Consider the following 26,683-nt stretch of genomic DNA (forward strand, 5'->3'; position numbering starts at 1 on the left):
TAGGATTCAGCTAGCATCTATTCTGCAGGTGATCATCAGCTCAAGTGATAAATGAATCCAAGCTACTGGAATAGAAAGCATGAGGAACTGCTGTTGTCCAGTGGTCCTATACCCCAATAATACTCATATAATTTTCGGTAATAATGAGTTTTGTGGTAGATTTTTTAGTTGCAGGTTTATAAATCCGAGTCCTAGAAAAAAATCCTGCTAACATCTTGGGCAAAAGATTGACTAATTCGGTAACCAATCCTGAAATCTGTTTTTCTTTAGGCAGCCTACTGCAATGGAAGCAAAAGCAATTTTTACAGAGCTACACAATAATAACGAATTATACAGTGAAAGTGCAAACCTTTAGCAAACTGTATTATGGTTGTCCATAATACACTATGGCAGCTGTAATATTGGGGGGGGAGGGGTTCTTCGGGCCAGTTTAACTGTTTTGTGGGATAAAAAAACCCGAGATGTCTGGAGGAATAACCCTCCACCTCGGTATGAGACAACCAACTAACCTCTAATTGAAAAGCCTGGATGAAGGCTCTTTTTTTCCTAGACGGAATTCGAACTCAGATATTTCCAACCAAATGGCATCGTCGAAACCGATTGAACCAAATAGGCCGATTCCTCTTCATTTTTTATCTCATTATTGTTATCCATATATTAAGCTGAATATTATACTGAAGTGTGCAACAAAGTATCCAGAAACAACAAAAAGAAAAGAAGGAAAGTGTGTTATTTAAGAATGGTTGTTTGTAGATATTTTCTTTGACCGCATCTTATCCTTCAGAATACTAACTCCTGGTAGTTCCAGTTGCTCTTGAATTTGAAACAAGAGATGAAAAGAAGAGAATCCATTAATTGCACCTTTTGGCTATCAGATGAGAGTGCCTCCCTAGCTCACTGTGTGAGGATATGGTATGGGTTTTCTTCTTTTAAACATAGTTCTTTCAATACGCAAACTAGGGGTAAGGGAAATGGCCTCGAAGACTAGATTCTTAGTTACTTTGACCTAAATTAAAATCAAAGTAGGCTTTCCGCAGACCAATTATTCCTCCCGTCGCGACGGGAGGAATCTTTATCTGGTCGATTTCAATCGAAGGTGAGTTAGCCGATCTCATATGGAGGTAGCAGGGTTTTTCTCCCGGAAACTCGGGTTTTTCATCCCGCATACATACAAATCGGCCCATCAGAACACACGCAATTTACAGACAAAAATTACTAGTTGTGGTGGTGTTGGAAGTGGGCGGTAGATGGCGTTGATGGAGATGATTCGTAGTAGAGGTTAGGTGTAGAGAGAATTGTAGATGTCCTCCCACGATGAGTCTTCGGACTCCTTGGAGGCATCAGGAATAATAATAATAATAATAATAATAATTATCTACGATTAAAATGCTGCTGATTTTCATATTTGCCCACTGGGTGAAAGTACAAATTTGTTTTTTGTGTGACAGACTGTGCTTGAGTTCGCAGGAGACACATCCTGCACTTTCTGTCGATTGGTAGAGCCTCTGCTACTAATGGCTCACGCAAAAAATTAAGCAAGTTTGAACGCGGTTAGTAGTTGGACGGGTTTCAATAGTTCGATGCTCTTGGCACACTCTCCCTCGATGAGTCTTTGGACTCCCTGGAGGTATCGCATAATAATAATGATAATTATTATTATAATTGCCAAGAATCGAACAATCTTAAATGCCAAAGGCAATATTTAAAACTTCTTCCTGTCGATGAAATTCATTTTTTTTTTTTACCTCATATACAATGCTCTCTCAGTTTTCTCCTTTATATTTGCAATGCTATTCTACTGCAGGAAACTATATATATAGCGTTTCTGGAAATATATCATTCTATGAGAAATTTAAATTGCCACGCACATATACACAAATGAAAGAGATAAAGATTTAGAAAAGATAGAAACTTATTTGTCGGTATATGTAAAACATTTGGGCGTCATGATAACGTCATATGCATAATATTGTCGCCATGTTGGTTTGCTGTATAGTATAACCAGTCTTCAAATCTGGCGTTTGTAATCATATTTCTACTGCAGTCGGTATTTCAAATATATTTTTTAAATTGCTAGCATGTATTTAGTTATGCTGAAAAATACCACACGTTGAATATACATCTTGAAAATTGAACGGAAGTAGTAAAAGTAGATCGAATGCCATTGAAAGTGTGAAGTTTTCGTCACCTGCGGTAAGTTACTTGAGATTGGGTCACTTTATTTCAAGAGACAATCCGTATCATGGACAAGACACATTGCGAACTATACGTAGGAGAAATAAAATAACATTAGCAATGACAAGCATTTCGACTTTAGTGATAGAGTAGTATATGGGGTGGTATTATACCAGTAGATTTTATTTGATTGATAAGTTAATCTAGAAACATGTGATATGACTACATTTTTTCCATATTCTTCATGTGGATATTAATTTCATTTAAGTGATGTGGAAACGATTATGCGTAGATTTATCAGAATAGTTATAACTGGATATTGAGACAGTGTAACAGTAGTGATATAATAAAATTATCATTAACCAGATGTCGCATTAAACAGTTTTTAAAGACAATATAAGGAGCTATGTTGTCAAGTTATCTCTTAGAAATTTTACCATTTTTGTTATGTTTAAATGTTCTGACATAAAATATGTGATGCAACGTTAACAATTTTCGTGTGTTTTACCGTTTAAAAATAACAATGGACAATGTGTTTATTATTATTGTTTTACATCTTATATTTTAAGTTTTTGTTGACCAATTTTAAAGCAAACACTGCCTTAAAATTCTGCCTGTATTTCGCAGACAGTAGATTTTAGACATAGCGATATTTGGATCTCCTGTGATTATGCGCGAAATTTCACATAAGTATGATCATAATAACGTAGAGCTTGTAGTAAGATAGTAAAAATGGCATAATTCCATATGTGGAGATTAAAAATCTGGTACTACTAAGTTTTTGAAATAGCTATTCTGGGTTGCAGTTATATAACAATCAAAATCTGGATTTCGAAAGAAGGAAGGTTTTGTCAAGGGATATCATATAATAATAATTTTAAGTATTTCTGTTTTTTGTGATGCACCTTCAGTCTACATTCAGTTCATTATGTGGCCTCCCTGTATGAGCAGACTATGGCGATGCTTCTATAATAACATTATATAAATTGCACCTCAAGGTGAATAAAAACATATAGATAGAACAATAAACAAACAAAACCCCCAAAAAACTAGCCTTTAGAATGAGTTAGCATGTTCCAATTTCAACAGTATTCAATAAATATATGAAAATAGTTAAAGAAAGTACTTCTTTTTGAAAGAAATTCCTATAGTCAACAAAAAGAAAGTGTATGAATAGCAGTTTTCATTATTGCTTATAGTTTGGTTTTATTGATTCAATAATAAACGATTTTTAATGTTTGTTATCGAAAATTGAAATCTATTTTATCCAGTTCATGTGAGATCTGTTATTACTGTTCTTTGTATGTGTTCAATACATTTTGCACTTCTTTTAGTCAATGTCATAGTGCAGATTTCTTAAGTTTCTTATAACTTTTAAAATAATTTCTTCATTTTATGAGTAATGATATATTCTTAGAATATGGATTACAAAAATGCAAAGTAAGTCTCAACGACATATTATAAACAAGACTAACAGCCCTCTATATAATGGAAAGCGAGTCTCATGTTTGTGGTTTTTTCCCAAGAAAAATTCAGAACCCTGAGCCATTTGAATGTGAAGTATCTTTATGACCGAGTTGCTTATATATAGAGGCTAATGATTTCATTAGCCACATAATCACCTTCCTTCATTCTTTCCTCCTCTATTCTTTGGAACAATCTCTCCCATACCATTTTTTTCCACTGAGTATAACCTCCCACTCTTTAAGAAACATATCAACAGGCCATATTTTTTTCTTTTAATTACTTGCCCACATATGGCACTATTGTGTTACAGGTTTTGTGACCTTTCTTGTGTGGAGTCAACATAAAAACATCAATTGCTTCAGTATCCCATAATGCAAAGCACATCTCGTTTTGGATGTGAATGCTATGCATTATGACAAGGGCTACTACCCAGACTGGTATCAATGTTTATTGAAGTATATTAAAATGCAGGGATACATCTCCAAAAACCCTGAGTGATCTACAACAGCACTTCCTAAACTGTGGGCTGCAGCCCCTTTGGGGGCTGTAAGTTTTGTTGAGGGGGGGGGCATGAAATAATGAAAACAAATTTAAAATGTTTCAAGACAATAGTTGCTGTGACCTACAAACCCACCAACCAAATCTACAACTTGTTACCTTCGCTTAAAGATAAACTCCCACGTCTGTTACTACCTGGCATGTACGAGGTACCATGCTCCTGTAAACTGTTGTACTTTGGGCAGACAGGCAGATCTGTTCTTAAATACATCTCTGAACATCAAAATCACATCCGTCTCATCAAGCTACAGAAATCTGGCCTCTCCCAACACGGAGTTGAAAACCCAAACCATAGGATACATTGGGAAAAGATCAAACTTCTATATAGATCTTCATACAAACATGAACATTTATATAAAGAACGTGCTGAAGCCCTACTTCACAGACCCAATCTAAACCACAATGATGTTCTTTCCATTCCTAAAGTATGGGAAATTGTCATACAAAATTGTGTAAAGTAATTCAATTTTAATTTTAATTTAATCTAAATATTTTTTTTATTTATTTTATTTTTTTATTTTTATTTATTTATTTATTTTAATGCTAGAAAGCGATGCTGCACGCATTTGGATTCCATTGTATTTATGCGCCCTATCTGTATGTTATTCATAGTATTGTTCTCAACTGTACTGACGATGTCCTAAGACACTTAGGTCGAAATATTTACGTATTAAAAAAACCTATTACTGTGGTTTTATGTGTGTTTATTTAGTTCATGAATTCTGCACAGGTTTCTTTATATAATCAAGTATGTAGATTTTTTTTTTAATCTTAAAAGAAACAAATTTAATTTTTATTATTTATCATTTCTTTTTTGTTCTTTTTTATATTTCAATGGAAAAAAGCACACATTGGTGTTGGTTCACAAATTTTGCTTCTTGCTTATATCGGCGATTAATAAATATATGCTTATTCATATAAGTTTCACTTCAAAGGTATTGATAAGAAACACAAAAATGATTACAAATGCAAAATCTTGAATATAAATACAATGAATATTATAATAACATATGTCTGTGTTAAGATATTTTTTTTCGATGGGGGCCATGAAATATTTTAATTTTTCCAAAGGGGCCTTGGCATCCCTAAGTCTGGGAAGCACTGATCTACAAGATGGCTCTAAATAAGTCTCACTGAATGACCCCACAGGATCACCACCAAACTCAACACTCCTGACCTGAATTGACTCCAGGACAGGAAACTCAGCAGTGGCTCCACTCAGTGACAAGCAGAAACCTGCAACTGAGCAGAATCTCTCTTTACCCTCCCACCCCCAAGAAGCAAGCAAACCCATAGATAAACACTTTTTAAATGTTATCGGTGGGAGCCAGACTCAGAAGAGATACCAAAGTAGAAGTAAAGCAGAAGTCATATATTTCTCATAAGTAGTGAAAAAATATATCACCTTATTGAAATACTAAAGATCACAGATTTCACATTAGTTGTAAAGTCATAGCTGCTATATACAAATAGCCCAGTTGTGAAGATACTCCACGTGCAAACATTGTTTGCTTACACTTGGATTAAAGGATTAAACCAAGAATATAATTTCTTGGCATCTTTAATTCATAGTATAACCAAGTGAAAAAAACTTTTAACCTCTGGGCAAAAATAAATTAACATGCTGTTTCTATTTTTGTCACTTAGAGAAAATTCCTATAATTATAGGGAATGTGCATATACCCATGATTCATTTTGTATGATCTGTTCTCACACTTAAGTGAATTATTTATTTCTAGTAAGCATGAAATTTCAATGTACATGTCTTAAATAGCATTAATGTAGATCATAGCAACAAAAAAAAAAATATTCATAAACTTTAATATGCAGAACAGATGTTAAAAGGTAGCAACAAGTCTGAGGTCAGTGTATTAGGTGTGTCTTAATTGCTTGTGTTCTTATGGCTGGTTTTTTTAATTTGGGAGAATAAAAAAAAAAAGAGTAGGTGATTCACTTTTCATTAAAGCTCTTATAAAGGTTCTTTAGATCCTAGAATTTAATCTTTTAATCCAGGTTTTTCCATCCCAAGGGTATTGTTGATACATACTGAGTTACAGACTCTTGTCATAAAGACAGCTTTCTCTGAGAAGTATGCTAATTCATTTTTGCTTAGTTAATTTTTTTTTGCTCACAGTTTAGTAGGTATCCTACATTTCATCAGTTAGAGTACAATATTTTAAGTCTGCACTGTTTATCTAATTAAAAAAAAAAACAGCAGTAATATACTTTTTTGTTACATTGGGGAGGGAGGGGAATGACAAACTTTTGAGATGGGATGACAAACGTATCATATGCCAGCACTGCATAAATTATGTTAAAAAATGATCCCATTAATCTCTTTGGGTGCATAGTGCTTGTGTCATGCCAAAACTGCACATTCTTGTAATAGTATGTGCTCACTTGTGATAACCACATAAGTGATAGAAACCATTACTGCAGTCCTTTGTACTGCAACCTAGATAAGAAAAGAATTAGGAGAAGGAAAAAAGGAAACTGCATATCTTCTTGTAGATTTGTACTTTTTTGCAATGCACTAAGAGAAAGCATACTCTGAAAACACAAGCACAGTGTAATTCTCTTGATTAACAAATCTGATATGTTACTTACCTGGAACTGACTCACTTACGCCACACCTTCTTGGCCAACGGCTACAATCCACAAAAAATAAACAAAATACTAAACACTCCTAAGAAACCCCTCCCACCATCCACCACAGAGAACTACAACAAAACAGTCACCATCCCTTACATTAAAGGTACATCCGAAAAGATCTCAAGAATTCTCAATAAACATAAACTACGCACTACATTCAGACCATGTAGCAAATTAGCCACCCTCATCCGCTCACCCAAGGACAGCATTCCTCCTTTATCACATCCAGGAGTCTACCAAGTACCCTGCTCATGCAATCAAGCCTACTACGGTCAAACAGGAAGAACTGTGAATATCCGCATCAGCGAACATAAACGATACGTCCGGAAATATCATTATGGGAAGTCGGGCCTAGCAGACCATGCTCTGGATACCCCTACACACAGGATCAACTGGAAAAACACAAAAGTACTACACAGAAACCCATATAAATCAGAGAGATTGTTCTTAGAGGTGACAGAAGCCCTAAAACACACTCCAAATCTCAACAAATATGGCTGTATTAACTTGCCGAAGATCTGGGAGACAGTCATATTAAGAAAAAACTAGCACTTTTCTAGGACTCTAGTAATATATGATAGCGTTTTTTTTTTTTTTTTCAGATAGAGGGTGCCAAAATCAGGACTCTATTATCAGCATCAATATCAGCATCAAGTTAATAAATTAATTATTTACTTAGTTTCTGTGTTCTATTATACCGTTAAAATAATAAACAACATGTTCGACGAACACATAAGTCTGTCCACACGGTACTTACCTGGAAGTTTAAATTGGACCAGCAATACTAATGCCTTAGAAAGCAACCTTCTTCCCCCTCCCCCCTCATTTTCTTAATGAGATGATTGCCTTCACCTTTTAATGACAGATTTCTGTTTAACCTGTGAAAATATTTCTAAAAATAATTGAATTAAAAACAGATTTTCTGTATATGTTGAATATAATTTAGCAGTATTTAAGATTTCATCTTTTTTTATACCATGGTGGTAATAATATAAGATTTGTTCATTGAAATGGTGCTCATTAAAAAAAACAAAAAATGGTGAAATATAGAAGTGCATTTCAGGTTTAGTAAACAATTTGACACTATAACTACTATCATCCATTCTGTTTATTCTGGCAGGGCACTTTGATTTCTTGCCATCTTTGAAGTTGGAAGTTTGCATTCATACTGTATTGTCCTCCTATACTGTCACATAATTCATTCAGATGCCATTTTTGATCCGGAAGTAGTAAGCCATGGTTTCCCCATTCTTCCTTTCTTGTGCATCTTTTAAGGAATGGGATACTTTTTCCACTGCATGGCTTTGTCCTTTATATAGCAGTGTCTAGGCAGGCATCTCTTTTTTTTTTCCCCCATTTAATTCAGCAAGTTTCATTTTTGGTTTTGTTCTTGTTTAAGTACTTGTTGCTAACTTTATGCAAGTTAGCATCATTCTAATAACACTATAGAGCAGCGCTTATTGTTTTTATCATTACTTTTTGTATTAAAGGTATATTCTAAATTAAGGTATACTTTTTAAATTAAGTGTTTACTGAGAAAAAAAATCAGCGAAGTATGAAAAACATGCATACAAGAGTGAATTTGTTTTTCAGTAAACACTAAATGTCAATGTACAAGTTATGAGTAGCACTAAAACAATAAACAACACCACTTAAAAAAACTTGTGTATATATTCTTTACATACAGAAAATGTCAGACATGTTATTTCTCCATTAGTGCTTGTTCCATGCGAAATGTAATTTTGATTTCTTCTGATTGAGTTTTTATTTCCTAGTGAGTGTGCTGTCCAGATATGTAAACTTATCCACTTGCAATGTCAGACAGTTTTCATCTCTTTCAATCATCTCTTTATAAATGATTGTTTGTTTTCTGAGTATTTATTGTTAGTTAATTAACTATATCTCGGAGATTTGATTCATTAGCAGTGTCATCTTCATAGTAAACATACTAAGTTACAGACTCTTGTCATAAGACAGCTTTTTCTGAGAACAGTATGCTAATTCTATGGTTGATTGAGAAGGCTCCTTAGGTTTTAATGTTTTGCATGACCATTTCCAGGAACATCAGACACCAGTAGTGATAATATATATCCCTCTTTGACTTTTTTTTTTTTTTTTTAATTTAAATCATCACATTCTCCATGGAGTCAGTAAACTCAAATTGTGTCGAGCAAGAAATCCGCTCTCCAACCAAGAGGCTGTGCACTCGAATCCTGCTGGCGGCATGGATGTTTGTGATTGTCCTACTAACTGTGTATCATATATACTGCTGTAACCTGTGTCCTGGTGCAGTATGACGTTTGATGTCTTTGCACCATAAAAATAAAAAATAACTTGTTCTTTCCCTCTCACCCTTTACTGCTTTTATAATCCCCTTCATATTAATCCAATAAAATTCCCTCGCTAACATAAATGTCTATCATATCACCTCTTTTTTCCTATCCATTAAACTAATTTAGATTCCTTTAACTTCTCTGTATAGCCAAGATTCTTGAGTCCTGATATTGTCTTAGTCACTCATCTCTGGACCTTTTCAAATGTGTCCACATCACAGTGAAAACTGGGTCACCAAATCTGAGAACAGCAGTTCATTTGTGGTCTGACCAGTGCTTTATACATTGGCACAACCACCTTCTTATTCCTGTGTGTCAGTATACTCCTTATCATGGTGGCAATATAATGTGCAGTCTTCTCAAGTATTGCCAAGACTGGACACCACAAGTACCAAATGAAACTATGAAAAAAACGGGGGGGGGGGTGGACAAGAGGCTGTGGCAGTTTCTAGAGAACCCTTAAGATGAAAATTAGAAGTCAAAGGGAAATAACTGAACAAGTTATGAGATAAAATAATTGGAATACTAAGATAATACTAAGATATTACACAAATGAAGATACAAGACGAGCAAGAAAAGATAGTATATCTGGATGACTTTAACAGCATAATCTGAAAGAATGAGGACATAAAAATAAGAATCTGTGAAGGTTGGTACTGGTCTGACATCCATGTCTAACCAGTAGTAACAGCAGGAAGATTACAAACAGTAACTACTCAGATGAAAACATTAAAAAAAATTCAAGGTACAAAACCAAATTAGGAACAAACAAATCAAGAAAAAAAGCTGTAAAATATGGTTAATAAGCAATTAAATCCAAAAATAAAAATAATAGATCATACAAAAAGAATAGGGAATAACAGGGGATTGTACCAATTTGTAAGAAGTTTTCTGTAGACTGACCACCAGATAGTGCATGGGACCAAACCTGATGGATCAGGTAATGCATCTGTTGAAGGCTTCCTGATCAGGTCGTGAATAATCCTGCTGCCGCTTACTCTGCCAGGTTGTGCCTAGAGGGAAACCGAGTTAGTGGTGTGTAGGTGGCACCATCTGAGGCTGCACTTGGAATGGAATCTTGACATTCCCCTGTGTGTTATGTACACAAATACCTCTTCTCAGTTGCATACCCCTACTCTTTATGTTTCCTGAATCAACAACTCTGCACATGGAAGTCAATCATACAAATACTAGTGTTTTAAATGTAGAAAGAAAAAATCTCCCATAAAAAAATATAAAAAATACAACAAAAAATTTGAAAAAAAAATGTTTGAACCCTGCCGAAATAGCACAGATTTCTTCCAATAAAAAAATACTTCCGTACCCACTTAATGAACATACACACATCAGTGATATACACCACCACTTACAGACGTCAAACCTGATCTTTTTTTCCTAACAGAATCCCAATTGGCATCCCCCCCATTACCATGACTCACCTCAATGTCCCAACTGCATCCTACATTTGCTTTTGTAAAATCTGATATCCCTTGCCAAAGGTTATGCAATCTGGAATCCATGCTCTGGCTTAAGATTTCCTTGTATCACTTTACAGACTTCATATGCTGCCTTTACCACTCTCCTAATTCCAACAACCATGCTATCCTTTTTTTTTTGACTACTACTACTTATCACTAAAAATTGATTACATACAAACTAATTACATGAATTGTAATTGTCTTCCAAGGGTGCTTTGATGTCCATTAACACAAAGTTTCCCCTACCCCAACTTCACAGATCAAGCCAGAAGAGGAGCTGAATTATTTGTCATCAGTCATGACCTAACACAAATAGTTAACCTATCAACCAGAATATCAGACAATCCTCATCATTCTTCCAACATTTTGGACTTCTTAACTAGCTCTCCCTCTAGATACACTGTGGATGTCTGCTCTCCCTTTGGCAACTTTGACCATAATCCTAGTCAAGTCTCCTTCTCTACAGTTCATCTTCCAGAATTTTTATGCCTTTTTTTTCCATGGGCAGATTACTGCCTTCACTCTCCTGATCCAAACATCTGCACTGAAATGAGAACCTTCATTCCTGACTTTACTGCCAACCTCCCAACCAGTATCCAAGCCCAGGTTTTCAAACTTTCACCAGAAGGACATTTGGAAAATCCTGATTAATCTTGAAAGTAATAAGGCTCCTGGTCCAGATGGTATTCCTCCAGTTGTGCTCTAGAATTAAGACCCATCCTGTATCGCCTGTATAAGCTATCATATTCTATTGGCAACTACCCAACAGCATGGATGGAAGCCTTCATCCAACTGTACCCAAAAAGGAAGACAAAAGTCCAGGCATCTAATTATCAGTCTTGCTCTCACCTCAGTACTTTCAAAAGGGATAGAGAAGATTATACAACTAGCTTCTTCACTACTTGAGACTCAACAGTTAATTAGCGATCACCAATATGGATTCTGCTATTCTCACCTACCTTTGTACTCAGGCCATGGAAAGATTTGGATAAACTCATGTTATTGCTTTCGATATTTCTAACACACTTGATCGTGTCTGGCACTGAGACCTGAAAAAACCATCTTATGGCTCTCTTGTATACTCTGAGATTGAATTTCCAACTTCCTCATTAGTAGCTCATTGTATGTTCTTATTGATGACTTCCTTTCATTGAATTTCACAATGAAAGGAAAGGGTAGGTACTCCAGCACCACATCATTGCCAGAGTACCTACCCCAGAGTTCTGTACTCTCATCTACTCCCTTCCTTCTTCACATCAGTGACCTTTTCTCTCTCTCTCTACTTCAAATTCTATTTGCAGTTTTGCCAATGACAGTACTCTTCATTCGAGAAACCCCGAATGAAGTAGTACTTAAGTGATAGAGAAACCTCAAGATCTTCCATAACCAGCGACTTAAACACTGATCTCCTGAAATGGGACAAAGATAATTTAGTAAAGTTCAATGAAATAAAAACTCAGGCCTGCCTTATTACCTGCAGTAAAGATCCTACCTCACTCCCTCTTACTTAGTGTTCTCGATGTTCTGGTTTCTTTTTAAGGAAATCACATCCAGTCCAATGACCATCACATCCAATTTATCTTGGCACAAGCATATCGCATTCATAGCTTCCTCAGCCTCTAAAAAGCTTGTTCTTTTCCATTCAATGCATTCCTTCTCTTCCTCTCAACTCATAAGTTATGAGCAAAAGAGCAAGGAGTAGTTTCTTTGCATGGAGGATGGTTGAACCGTGGAATGTATTGCCTGATAGTGGTGAGAGCATGAATGGTGAATGAGTTCAAGGAGTGGTATGATAGACTTTGCATTTTCTAAGGTGGGACTCCTATGATGAGTCTTGTAACTCCATGGACATCCTGAATCATAATAATAATACTTTATCAGTCTCAAATCCACCAACCTTGGAATATTTTTCCCACATTTGGAATTCAAGGAGTGGTATGATAGACTTTGCATTTTCTAGGGTGGGACTCCTATGATGAGTCTTGTAACTCCATGGACATCCTGAATCATAATAATAATACTTTATCAGTCTCAAATCCACCAACCTTGGAATATTTTTCCCACATTTGGAATGGTGCACCCACGACTCCCCTGCTCCTAAGAATTCTTGATGATATTCAGAAGATTACTGTTTGCTGAATAGATAACCCTTCCCTCAGAAACCTTCTTCATTCACTTTCTCATAGGCACTCTGTTTCTGTAGATATTTCTCATCTGAATTAGCTGGCACCATGTAAGAACTTGAGCAGCCACTGGCCAACACCATACACAGTCCAATTTCAGACATACCAAACAAACTTTTCATCATCTTACTTTTTTCCATCCACCTCTGTGCTTTGGAACAATCACTTCCATACTGTTTTATTTTAAGAAACATGTCAGTTACACATAGCACTGTAGTGTTATAGGTTTGTGATCTTTCATGTGTGGGATATCATCATAAAAAAAAATCTGAGTCATTCTTTTTCTTGAAAAACAATGACAACAGTTACCTAAAGTGTTTATTCAGCATGCTAGAGCTATGGTTATTACTACAGCTCGAGTACAAACTTATTGTTTTCCATTAAGGTGGAGCATCTCTCGCCAGGGCCATATTTATGCATAAACAAGAAAAACTATAGTTTAGGGCATCACATTACAAGTGGTCAGTGTCTCAGTATAGATAACTTTATTCAGTAGAGAGGCTCTTAAAAATTATAAGTTCAGGCCACAGCCACCTTAAATCCAGCACTGCTCCTTGCATCCATCATGCTGTGACAACCCTTTTATGAATATTCAGATGCTTGGCTGGTGGATTGAACAAATGAGCTTAGCCTAGTCTGTGCTATCCCTAGATCTAACTCGACTTTTTTTCATGGGGAGGGGGGGTATGTAAAAGAGTACTATGTCTTCAATACTGTGGTCACAAAGCGGGGCTAATTGAATGCTGGATATTATCCATTTGGCAGAAAATATAATATCATTTCAATATGTGCAGGACAACATGTAGCATACATGTTAAACTTTCTTAAGAATGGTTAAAGAAAGTACTGAATAGTGTATATCCATCGTACAAATTATGGAAACAACTACCATGTTGAAGTAAACCAAAATAATCGCTCTATGTTTAGACCTTCACATTAAGGACATCATCTGAAGTATACACATATATACAAAGAAACAATCTATACTACAATCTATATGGTATGCTAAAGTTACATTAATTTAGTCAACCGTTAAAACTACTGGCCCGACCTCTGGAAAAAAAACCTTACTACATAAATGCTAGTCCTGTTATCATTATCATCAATTTGGTTACAAAAATAAATTAAGCTAGAGAGCAACATGCTCTCACATAAATACTCATAAGTACACATATAAATTAGAACAAAAGTATGGATGGTGGCTAATAAGTTCTGAAAATATTGCTTAGTCCTAGAGTCAGGATTTGCTGGAAAACTTGAACTTAATTAGGCTGCTATCCAAATTCTTGGAATTTTTATGTTACCATTATTGTTAAGATTAGGATGGTTGATCAAAATTTCACAGCAGTCACGCCAGCAGTTTTAAAGGTTGACCAAATTAATGTAACTTTAGCATACCATGTAGATTATAGTGTAGCTTGTTTCTTTGCATATGTGTGTATACTCCAGATGATGATCGAAACATTGAGTGAGTATTGTGGTTTATATTAAACTGAAGTTTTACTTGAACGTGGTAGTTGTTTTCGTAATTTGTATAATTATTATTATTATTACGGGCTACTCCAGGGAATCCTTAGACTCATCGAGGGAGGCCCAAAACATCATGTCCACACAACTATTCGGCATTCTCACAGTATCTATCATACCTTGCCTTGAACTCATTCACTGTCATAGCACCCACAACAGACTCTAGCAGCTTATTCCACTCATTTACCACTCTAAAGGTAAAGAACTCAGCTCTAACACCCTTGCCTTGCTAACTGTACTCTTGCCCAGCTTCTGTAGATGTCCCCTAGTTCTCCCACCACCAGTTCTGATCTCAAAAATATCATCTGAATTAATCCTATAGAAACACTTCAGCAATTTAAATGTCTCAATCATATCTCCCCTCTTCTGGTTATCAACCAGTTTCTGCAACCCACAAATCTTCAACCTGTTCTCATAAGGTTCATTCCATAGACCTGCTATCATCTTGGTCACTCACCTCTAGATCCTCTCCACCTCCTCCCCATCCAGAAGAAACCTGGGTGACCAAATCTGGGCACAGTAGTCAAGATGAGGTCTTATCAAGACTCGATGCAGAGGAACAATAACTTGCTTGTCTCTGCTCGTCAAAGTATTTTTCAGCAACCAAGTGATTTGATGAGCTGATTTAGCCACTTTTGCAATGTGCCCCCTAAACTTCATTTCCCTATCCACCAACACTCCCAAGTCCCTCGCCTCATCAATCTCCTAGAGTACAGTTCCACTAATGTGCTTTACTGCTGCTAATCTTTTCACTCCAAAATGCATAACCTTACATTTTGTCACATTAAATTGACATCCATTCTCCTTAGCCCAGAACTCCAATCCATCCAAATCATCCTGCAAGAATTTGACATCTTCTGCATTCACTGTTGCCCTACCCAACTTTGTATCATCAGCGAACAAATGAACCGTTCCTCTTAGATCCTTCCCTATATCGTTATTGAACAAATTGAACAGCAGTGGTCCAAGAACAGAACAGAACCCTGCAGCACACCACTAGTCACAGGCCGTCTTTTGGACTCTACTCCTGAATAAACTACTCTCTGATATCTCTCCATCAACTACTCACCTATCCATCTCACCAACCCTATATCCATTCCCATATGGTGCAGTTTACAGATTAGAATTCCATGTGATATCCTGTCAAAGGCCTTAGTGGTCCAGCAGTATCACTGTAAACCCATTACCCTTATCCAGTTCAGCTGTCACTGTGTTATAAAACTTGAGCAAGTTACTGAGGCATGATCTACCCTTCACAAAGCCATGCTGACCCCAATACGATATCTCAATCCATTCTTGTATTTTTTCCTTAACTACTTTCTCCAGGACCTTGACAACAACTCCTGATATGCTGATTGGTCGGTAATTTGCAGCAGTAGTCTTGGTTCCTCCTTTATGCAGTGGAACAATTTTCCCCTCTTTCCACACCTTTGGAACTAAACCAGACCCGAGACTCAGATTAAACAACTTGGTCAAGGGCACTGATAATTCTTTAGCTTCATGTAAGACCCTTGCTGGTATACCATCCAATCCCACAGATGCATTCACATTAAGGTTCTGTAATAGACTATTCACCTCCACTTCATTCATCACAATTCCTGTATAAACTAATGGTTCCTTCATTCTTTCAATGCCACCACCTGGATGATATACTCTTGCAAAGTGCTCACGCAGTAATACCACTATATCGACTGATTCAGTGACCTCCTTACCATCGGCATTCCTTAAAATGATTCTGCCGTGTAAAAATTTTTTTTTTTTGCTTGCAGCATATTGAAAGAACTGTTTGGGATTCACTTTAGCTTGCATAGATAGTTTCCTTTCATAATCCGCTTTTGCTTTTCTTACCACACTCGTTACCCTTCTGGCCTGCACTTTATACCGTCCGTGTGCCTGCAGGTCACCTTTCTCTTTAAATTCCCTCCGCACTTGTTTCTTTCTTTGCAGCTCAAGCTTAATGGTGTTATTCATCCATTTTACCCCTACTTGTTTTACTATTCGGACCCTAGGTATACAATCAGCCATAACCTCCTATAAATGCTCCTTGACCACTTCCCATGCTCTATCAACATTCTGCCCTTACAGTTTTACATGCCGTGGCACTGAACCAAGCAATCTCCTAAGCTTGTCATACTTGCCAGCATGGTAATTCCAAATATACCAGCTTAATCGAAAATTCCACACCTTCGGCCACCTCCCGGGTCAAGACCTTATGATCACTCTCACCAATGAGTGGCAACATGGTCATATTCATTACGGTCAAATTCTCAGATGCTATTACCAGGTACTCTCAAATCCCTAGTATTTTCAATTACATGCTGTCTGAGATATTTATCCCTTAATAATTGAATAAAATCCAGTTCTTTCCTCACATGTGTCCTCTCCTCCTTCCAATCAATGTTACCATAGTTGAAATCACCCATAATAATTACCCTCCTTCCACTCATTTCATCAATTTGTTTATGCATACTATCACCACCATCTATTCCATCAGCTGGTCTATAGCAGCACCCAACTGTATATTTTGTTTTGCCAGTCTCAATCTCACACCAAATAGCCTCAAATGAGCTCTTTTCACTACCCTGCAATACTACTTAAATTCTCGTTAGCTGCAGTTCATCAGCTATCATCAATAACACTCCTCCCCCCATTTATTCTATCTGTCCCTCCTAAAAACACTATAACACACACATTCTATCCCACTAAGTATATCATCTTCTGTCAGCCATGTTTCACTAATGCCAGTAACCTGCTGTGTCCAGGAAGAGCCAACCAAGGCCAAAAATTCTTCCTTCTTGTTCCTAATACTCCTGGCATTAGTATACATGAAACAGAGGTCCCACCCCTATCTTGATGCATTATGCTAACTATCCCATTCCGATTACTTGTCCTTATTACTTAGTACTGGCTCAGGTACATTATATACATTCTTACACTCAACTGTCTCACTGATGTCTGCATATCCACTTCCCCTCCTCCTTGGTAGTTCTAGTTTCCCTGGTTCTGCACATCCATTTTCACTTCATTCAGCAACACTTTTTCCAGTCTCTGCACACCAAATCCATTCAAATACAGGCCATCCATCTTGTATAAATCCTTTCGCCCATCAAACTCATTCCACACTACACCGTCTGCATAACCTGTGCATAATGAATACTGATCACCATGTAATCATGAAGGAAAAGATTCTGAATAGTGTAAGTTTTGTATTTTGTGTGTAATACTTTTTTCTTAAATATTGTAATCATATTTACTTTCCCTATATCAGTAACTCTTGAATTAACAGCAATTACATAAATTAAAGATACCAAGAAATTATATACTTGGTTTAATCCTTTATCCAAGTGTTAGTAAACAAAGTTTGCACCTGAAGTATTTTCAGGACTTTGGCAACTCGTGGTAAAGGTGGTATGACTTCACATCACTTGCCTTAGTATCCCATAATGCAAAGCACATTTTCTTGGAGACATTTATAATGCTATGCATTATGGAAAGGGTCACTACCCAGTGTTAAAATCTGTTTTTATCATTATTCTATGTTAATCATGGTTTGGCTGCGGCTTTGTAAAATCTACTTTTTTTCGTTTGAAACTTATCTTCTTAACCTTCACAGTACTTCCAACTTATCGTCAGTTACGTGACCTATATCTTGAAAGTTTATTTTTCACTTGGTCAGACTATAATAAATTTAGTTTAATCCTTTATCCAAGTGTGTGCAAACAAAGTTTGCACCTGAAAGTATCTTCAGGACTGGGGTAAAGTGGTACAACACCGGGCGACTCCTTGCAAAGGTGGAGCAAGCTACCAACACTCCTATCTCAGTATCTCCCATAATGCAAAACACTTCTCCTTGTGGATATGTACAATGCTATGCATTAAAGGAAGGGCCACTACCCAGACTAGTTTCGACCTTTATTGAGGTCTCTTCAGTGGGAGCCAGGCCCAAGTGGAGATACCAAGGCCATCTCCTCCTATAGGAGCTGCCAAACGGTGTGCCACCTTTTTATTAAATTACTCTGGATTTAGAGAAAGATGTTGAAAGTTTATTTTTCACTTGGTCAGACTATAATAAATTTAGTTTAATCCTTTATCCAAGTGTGTGCAAACAAAGTTTGCACCTGAAAGTATCTTCAGGACTGGGATAAAGTGGTACAACACCGGGTGACTCCTTGCAAAGGTGGAGCAAGCTACCAACACTCCTATCTCATTATCTCCCATAATGCAAAACACATCTCCTTGCGGATATGTATAATGTTATGCATTAAGGGAAGGGCCACTACCCAGACTAGTTTCGACCTAGTCTGGGTAGTGGCCCTTCCCTTAATGCATAACATTAATATTGAGGTCTCTTCAATAACTTCAAAAAAATTATTTCAAAGTTAATTAATATCACGTTTTTCTATTAATACACAAGTATTTTTAGTGTGACTTAGCATACTTGTAAACTCTGTATAAAAGGTATTTTAATACAAAATTCCTTTTGTTTAAGATTTTACACCAGGCCGGTTTGATCTTTATTGAGGTCTCGTCAGTGGGAGCCAGACCCAGAGGTGATACTAAGGTTGAAGTAATGCAGAAGTCATATTTACATATACAAGTTGCCGTAAGGTGTCATACCTTATTATTAAAATCCTTTGTATTAGAGATAGGTAGTTGTTGAAAGTTTTTCCACTTGGTTATACTATAAATTAAAGATACCAAGAAATTATATACTTGGTTTAATCCAGTGTTTCTCAACTTGGGACGTATGCCCCACAGGGAGACAATTTGAATATTTTGGGGGTACAGTTAGAAAATATACATGTACATATTTATATTATACTTTTTCAGAACTTGGCTGACTATTATGCTAGAGGGGGACATCAAAATCTTTGAGACGTTGAGGTGGGGCATGATCCAAAAAACGTTGAGAAACACTGGTTTAATCCTTTATCCAAGGGTAAGCAAACAAAGTTTGCACCTGAAGTATTTTCAGGACTTTGCTTACACTTGGATAAAGGATTAAACCAAGTATATCATTTCTTGGTATCTTTAATTTATAGTATAACCAAGTGGAAAAATTTCAACAACTAAGAGCAATTACAGTTTGTGATTCTACTGAAGACAGTGCATTGCATTACTCTTGCTTATTTGACAAAATGTGTGCCTCTATAGCTTAAATATTGTTATTCTAAGTATTCTCAATCATAGAATATTTCAATTTTCTTTAATCTTGTTGGTGTCCATTAGCTGGAACTCTAACATAATGGGAAATAAAATAGAGATTGCTGGAGATAACTTTAAATAGTATAATTTTAGACTGTGCAGGAATATCTTGGGACGTGAAAAACGCACTCCTTTATCACAAACGGTTCTTTTGCTCACAGTGTGCAGAAATGCTCTATTCACAGGATTCGACAGTCTGTATTGATTCAAATCATAAAATAAACAAAATAATTATACCAATGCCAGTACCATGGTGTCAACATCAATATGATTAAGTTGATGAGACTTTGCTAGGCTTAAATGGTTATTCACAATAGTACTATGACATAAACAACACCAGAAGAACAAAATAAATAATTTATTTATTGAATTAGTAATATTTTTCTGGATTTCAAATTGGCCTCTTGAGTACAGAAACAATTCATATTGTAACCGAAAAGAAGCAATGTCCTGTTAAAGTTTGATAAAAAACAAAAAAAAAAGTTAGTTCAGAGAAGTCAAAAATAGTCTTTCAGATACATAGCAACTTATATGAAGCACAATTGTCTTCTTCCATTTAATCCTGATTTTTCCTATATATATCACAAACATAGCCTTTATATTCATAGACAAATGTTAATAGATCTGCCAATATGTCCAAAGTAGGCTAAATTTTAGGCACAAAGAACAATATACACTCCAGGATGTGCAAAAGGGTCAAGTGGATCCTCTGGGAGAATGGAAGAAGGTTACCAGCTGGATGTATGTATGGTGTGAAATGTCATGAAGTTACAAAGAATTTCAGCTATCTTTTCAGATGTATCCTAGATTCAGAGAATGTGTAATGTTTTAATCTTGTGTGGAAGTGCAATATTTTGTCTGTTATGTGCAGGTTTGTAGCCATTTGCTAAAAAGGGTCATAAAGGTAGTAGTTCTGTTGCAAAACCTGCATCATTAGAACAGATAGTCTTGGCTCTGTGTATTCATCCAGTCCTTAATGTGAATGTGTTACACATACCTCCTCAGCATCTGTGAAACTGGATAGTCTCTTCCACATCAACTTTTAAATTTAACTCTGACAACCATTTAAAATCTGTTAAACCATGGCATATTTTTCTCATGAAAGACTTAAAAAATAACGGCAGCACTGCAGTTCAGAAAAAGGATAAAATATCCCACAAAAAAATAAAATAAAAAATACACTAAACTCAAAAAAAAAAAAATCCTATTTGGAGGAGTATTTCTTTTTTTTGACATTCATGTCCTAAATATCAGTGATATGCACTGATTGGCATCTTTAAATGCTGTACATGCCAGTTATACAAATACATTATATATGATTGATTCTGTAATAATTGTGATACATATATCGTTCTGTGAGATCTGATATCACGTGTTTGAGCAAGTGAAACTGCAAACCCTATTTTTATTATCTGCTCTGGCTCAAAATTTCTTTTTTCCACACTGTTGCTTTCAGTTGCCACCTTTACTACTACTCCTGATTCCATTGTCTCTTTGATTATTTTTGTAAAGGTTGATTTTTCAAGTCTAATTATCTAGAGAAAGAGATCATCCTTGAAGATTTCCATGTTTGTTATTCAAAATGGCTTTCCTTTTCTAACTTTGCAGATCATACTGGAAGCCATATTGAAGTATTTGCTGTTAGTAATAATCTAACACAAATACCAGATGATCTGTCATCACCGTGGACCTTATCTTAACCATCTCAACTTCTAATAACTATTGGTATCAGTTCTGTTGATAATTTGAACCATAACCTCATCCATGTTTCCTTTTCTACAGACGAAACTTCACCCAGCCATCGTCAACCTTCAAGTTTTTTGCATCACAGTGGCACTAATTGGGAAGACCTTTGATTTATATAGCTCCTGACTATTTCTGCTCTTTTGACCGAACACTTGTTGTAATTAAATAATTGGAACAGATCTTGTTAGAATTGAGGGCTTGCATTTCCCACTCCATACAAAATTCCTTTAAAAAAAAAAAGACATCAACAAATCTGTATCAAACTTTTAAAGGGTTGTAGAAAACTTGACTTGTGCTCACTCAGCAGTCAAGCCTTCTTGTTTACCAAAGTAACTGGGTGTAACTTTTGACCTGTCATGCTTCCACTTGACTCCCTTATCCTGATCTGGTACCATTCTAACATCAATCAAAGATAAAGTTCTTGGCATCAGTCTTTGTCTCTTGTAGAGATAGAGACACTGAAGGAGAATCACCTTTCACCATACCATAGAGAACTCAATGCATGCTTCCTCTGATCTTTTTGCCAGAAAAATCTTTGCTCTTGATGCTAAAACATCACCTAGCCCAGATATATCTTCTTAGTTGTACCAAAAATGTGCATTCCAAAATTAACACCCATCTTATCCTATACCAAAACACTGTTTTCCCTTAGTCCACCCACCCCTTTCCCAATATCTAAGTAAAATAAGAAGCTTCCTTTTTCAAGCTCAGTAGCAAACGTTTAGGATCCTATATTGTTTCAATGTGCAGCCAGGTGTCTTGTGTCTGGTCATTATTATTACTACCACCACCTCCATTATATATATATATATATATATATGTCGAATTCGCGTAACTTGGGGTATAATTTTGCATGTAATTTATATATACAAACATACAATTGGGACCAAAGGTTTACAAAAACACCTATATTTTTTAAGAAATATAATCATAATTGTAGTTTTTCGTACATAAAAAAAAAGAAAGTTATTTCGATGTCGATGGTTTCATAAAATCTAATAGATTCGTCTGATGGCATAAAGTCTTTTTCTTGTCACGCAAAATTTCTTCATGGCAAGCTAACGATTTTTTTATTCCTTGCCTTTTGCCTTGTGGCTATAGTTCATTCATCGTTAGAATCTATGTCCTCCAAAATCTGTAAACCTTTCTTTTATGATTGTTCTTACTGTGGATTCCTGTAGATCGAACTTCTTTGCTAGCTCACAAATTTTCATTCTGCCTTCAAAATCCTTAATAATGTTGAGTTTTGTTTCCAAAGTCAATGTTTTTCTTTTCTTGCTAGCTGTAGAAGAATCGGACTTGCTTCTTTTGGATGACATTATTATTTTTTATGTGATAAAATTTTTATCAAGAACATAACATTAAACAATCGCAAGGTTTGTAGACTATAAAATTCGTGTATGAATGTTCAGACCATACGAAATATGCCAGTGCTTGTTCACAGCATGTGCGATACTGGTGAATGCGGTCGGTGCCTGAAAGATACGACTAGTGGTGAGGCATGAAGCGGGACAGGAATACGTACATATAAGAAACCGTGTAACACCGGATTTGCATAAGTCGGGGTAGGTATGACTGTATATATGTGTGTGTGTGTGTGTGTGTGTGTGTGTGTGTGTGTGTGTGTGTGTGTGTGTGTGTGTATATATATATACACACACACATACATATATTGATCAAGAGACCTTTAAGCATATCACTGCTGTGTTTGGGGTACATGAGGACTGAGATAAAAGTTTATTTCTTAATTTATTCTAAGCATGGACAGATTTTGGATTTGTATATAGTTAGGAGTTGGTTAGGTGTAAAATAGCCTTTTGAATGAAAGTGAATGGCTAGTTTCTTGGATATGCTATGAGATCAGCTGTGGATCTTGAATGCTGTGAGGAGGCTATTGATGTGATGTGTTTATATCAGAAGAGACTGGAGGTAAATATTGGTCCAAGCAGAGAGATCTTATCTTATCTGGTGATCTGTGTGTTTGAGGATAAGGGTAGGTGTGAGAGAAAAGGCAAGACTTGTGTTTTGGTGGCATTGAACATGACAGGGCTCTCCTCACCTCATTGAAGGATAGTATGAAGATCAATGTTCAAGGCACTGATTGTAGATGATATTGTGGCCTAGAATAGTAGAGTAATATCGTCAGCAAAGCTGTGGATAGCATTAGTGGTTATTGCGAGTAGGTCATTTATGTACAGGAGAAAGAGAGTAGGTGATAGGACAGAGTCTTGTGGCACTCCAGCATTGATGGTGAAGCTTGAAGAGAGGAACTATCTACCATGACTCAAAGAGAAAGCTGGCTACCCTATTAAAGCGGGTGGCAAGGACCAAAGGATGGCAATTCGTTAAACAGGCCATGATGCCACACATGGTCGAAGGAAATGGAAATGTCAAGGGTGACGGCACAAGTTTCTCTGAACCTTTCCATGGCACTTGTCCATTGGTGGGATGTATGGTCGTCAGCAAAGCTATGGATAGCATTAGTGGTTATTGCGAGTAGGTCATTTATGTACAGGAGAAAGAGAGTAGGTGATAGGACAGAGTCTTGTGGCACTCCAACACTGATGGTGAAGCTTGAAGAGAGGAACCATCTACCATGACTCAAAGAGAAAGCTGGCTACCCTATTAAAGAGGGTGGCAAGGACCAAAGGATGGCAATTCGTTAAACAGGCCATGATGCTACACATGGTCAAAGGAAATGTCAAAGGTGACAGCGCAAGTTTCTCTGAACCTTTCCATGGCACGTGTCCAGTGGTGGGATGTATGCTACGAGGTAGCTGTGGATCTTGAATGGCAGAATCTGTACCGGTGGTCGCTAATTAATTGGTAGTCCTCTAAGTAACGTTGGAGTTGGCTGTTGATGACTTTCTCCATTATTTTATGAGGATTGAGGTGATGGCAATTGATCAGTAATTTGATGGTTGACTTCTGTTGTGTTGTTGTCGAGTCCGTTGAAGAGCTTCTAGATATGATGGGGCCTGTAGAACTGCTTTGCCAATCTGTTGAACTTTGGAGTAGAGCTTTTCTATGGGGTTTATTGTCACTTTTCTGTAGAGCAGCACCAATTGCTGGACAAGAATAGATATGAGCAGTTGTTAGTTTGACTCCTGGACAGTTCTTGCATATTTCATAGCTTTCAGCTGAATTTTCAGGACAGTTGATCAGTTATTTGATGGTTGACTTCTATCACCCATTTTAGGAATAGGATGGATATGATATTGCTTCCATGCATTGGGATAAGTACCAGATATGTATAATAGATTGTAGGGATGATGCAAGATGGGTGTTTATTCTGAAGCACAATGTTTGAGAACAATTGGGGAGATGCTATCAGGACCAGAAGACTTTTTAGTATTCTAGTTTTTTAGTAGTTTCTTGATTCATTTTTGGCAAAAAACAAAAGGAGGCATACAGTGCTTGGATTCTTGTATTGTAGGAGGTGATTTCCCTTGGTCATCAGTGCAGGAGTTTGAAGAAAAGAGTGATGCAATGAGAGTAACAGTGGTGCCATCAGGATGAGAGAGGTGGAAGTGCAGGAGTGCAGAAGCTGTCTCCAACAGCTTTAGCAAGGGACTAGAAGGCAGAGCTTCCATTTGAATAGGAGGCAAGTTTTTTACTGCTGGCCTTTATGAAGTCAGATTTGGATGACTGATGTGCATATGTTGCATGCTTTGGTGCACGCAAAGTGTGGAGCTGAAGTTCTTGAAGCAAGACACTTGTGGTAAGCTAAATTTTTTTTCTTTCACTGCTTTGGTACACTTTCGGTTGAATCAGGGCTTGGAAAGCAGATGAGGATTGTGACTTGAATTAGGGATGAAGGTGTTCATGCCAGTGAGAATGATTTCTGTAACTTGTTCATAACAGGTGTTAGGGTCAGATGAGCCGAAACAATAGTCAGACCAAGGAAAGGAGGAGTAGAAATTCTCCCAAGGTCATCCCAGTTTTCTCCTTTGTAGTGCCAGAGGATGAGGTCGGGAGTGGTTGAGGGAGAAACATTCTTTGATAGAGGAGACTTGTACAAGATTGTGGTCTGAGTGACTCTCCCACTCTTTGTGGTGGGAGTCATAAGATTTGGCATAATTTTGATGTTCAGTTAGTGTTCTAAGGATTTTTGCAGTTAATATCTATAATAATTAGTATTGTGCAATAATCGTTTCTCCCCTTCCCAAATTACCAGTCTTTCATCAATGTAGCTAACAAATAATTTTTGTTTTTTATTGTCTTATAGTAATTCTGCACACTAGAGTTTGTTTACTAGAGTTCATCAGTACTGCAGATGTAGAACATTGAGGAGAAGGGAAAAATTTATAATTTGGATATCAAGACCTTCACATATGGTCATCAGGAAATATGTAACAGTGGTGACTGTTCCAAAGAACAGCAGTAAAAAGAATGAATGAAGAAGATAAATTTATTTTGGAAATGTACTCTCAAATACATGCTGAATAGCTTCTACACATCTTGTAACAGAACTAGAACAGAGTGGGGGAATTACCTTACCAGTGTCAGTTTTGATTAATAGTGACAATGGATATATCTGTAGAAATTGCAAGCAACTGAACATGTGGTCCATGTGATGGAAAGTAAAGCAGATTGTTCAGAGATTGATCATTAATCAGCCTGATTTTTTTTTTTTTTTTTTTTTTTTTTTTCCTGCTTGAGAGTGAAGTATCTTGAGGGAGAGTGACATTCAGTAGTTGGGCTGAGATTTGATTTGATATAGTGTAATGACACCAGTAATGAATGTATAGATAGTTCAACAATTATTTCAATGAAGTTAGCTAAAGCACCAGGAAGTTTGGATCTTTTTTTTTTCCTCACCTAATAACCCAAAATACAAAAATTAAGTAAACCAAATTCTCGACATCCACAATATTATAACCAACTTTATTCCTGTAATTTTCATGAATTGTGCCTGTCAGAGACATAACGTTTTTATTACAAAACAAATTCTCAGTGATGGGTTTTGTGGACTCTTCATCTTCTTATCCCATAGTCAATTTCTATACAAATATGTATTTTTTTGAGGAAAAAGAACTCATCTTTGCTTTATTTTATTTTTTTCAAGTGAAATTATGGGCCTTATCAATTTCTTATTCTCATTTAATTTACTTGCTACCATTCTCAGTGTTATAGTCACGTATTAGTAAAGTCCACATATTGTCTACCATTTCAGACTGCAAGTTTTTGGTTGTCTGCTGCATCCTCTTTGCCCTTTTTAAAATGCTTAGACTATTTAAATGGTTGTGCTCAGTACAAGTCTCATCCCCCATACATGTTTCATTGAGTTTTCTCTCAGCTTTACACAAAACGATACTGGAGTCATGGACAGTTGAATTTGACATGATGCACAAAAGGC

At 36.5% G+C, this 26,683-nt stretch overlaps 1 protein-coding gene across 2 annotated transcripts in view; it reads left to right on the forward strand.

The window, feature by feature from the left end:
- Window positions 1–1,994: 1,994 nt before the first annotated feature.
- The window catches only part of gus (splA/ryanodine receptor domain and SOCS box containing gustavus), a 165,433-nt gene continuing 140,744 nt past the window's right edge, over window positions 1,995–26,683 (forward strand). For both annotated transcript variants that reach the window (XM_090394692.1, XM_090394691.1), the window contains exon 1: window positions 1,995–2,193. The gene's annotated coding sequence lies outside the window, so the exon portion shown is untranslated. The remainder of the gene's footprint in view (window positions 2,194–26,683) is intronic.

This window comes from Typopeltis vanoorti, chromosome 6 (assembly GCF_054136105.1).
Source record: "Typopeltis vanoorti isolate ZY-2024b chromosome 6, IOZ_Tvanoo_1.0, whole genome shotgun sequence".
Taxonomy (NCBI): domain Eukaryota; kingdom Metazoa; phylum Arthropoda; class Arachnida; order Uropygi; family Thelyphonidae; genus Typopeltis; species Typopeltis vanoorti.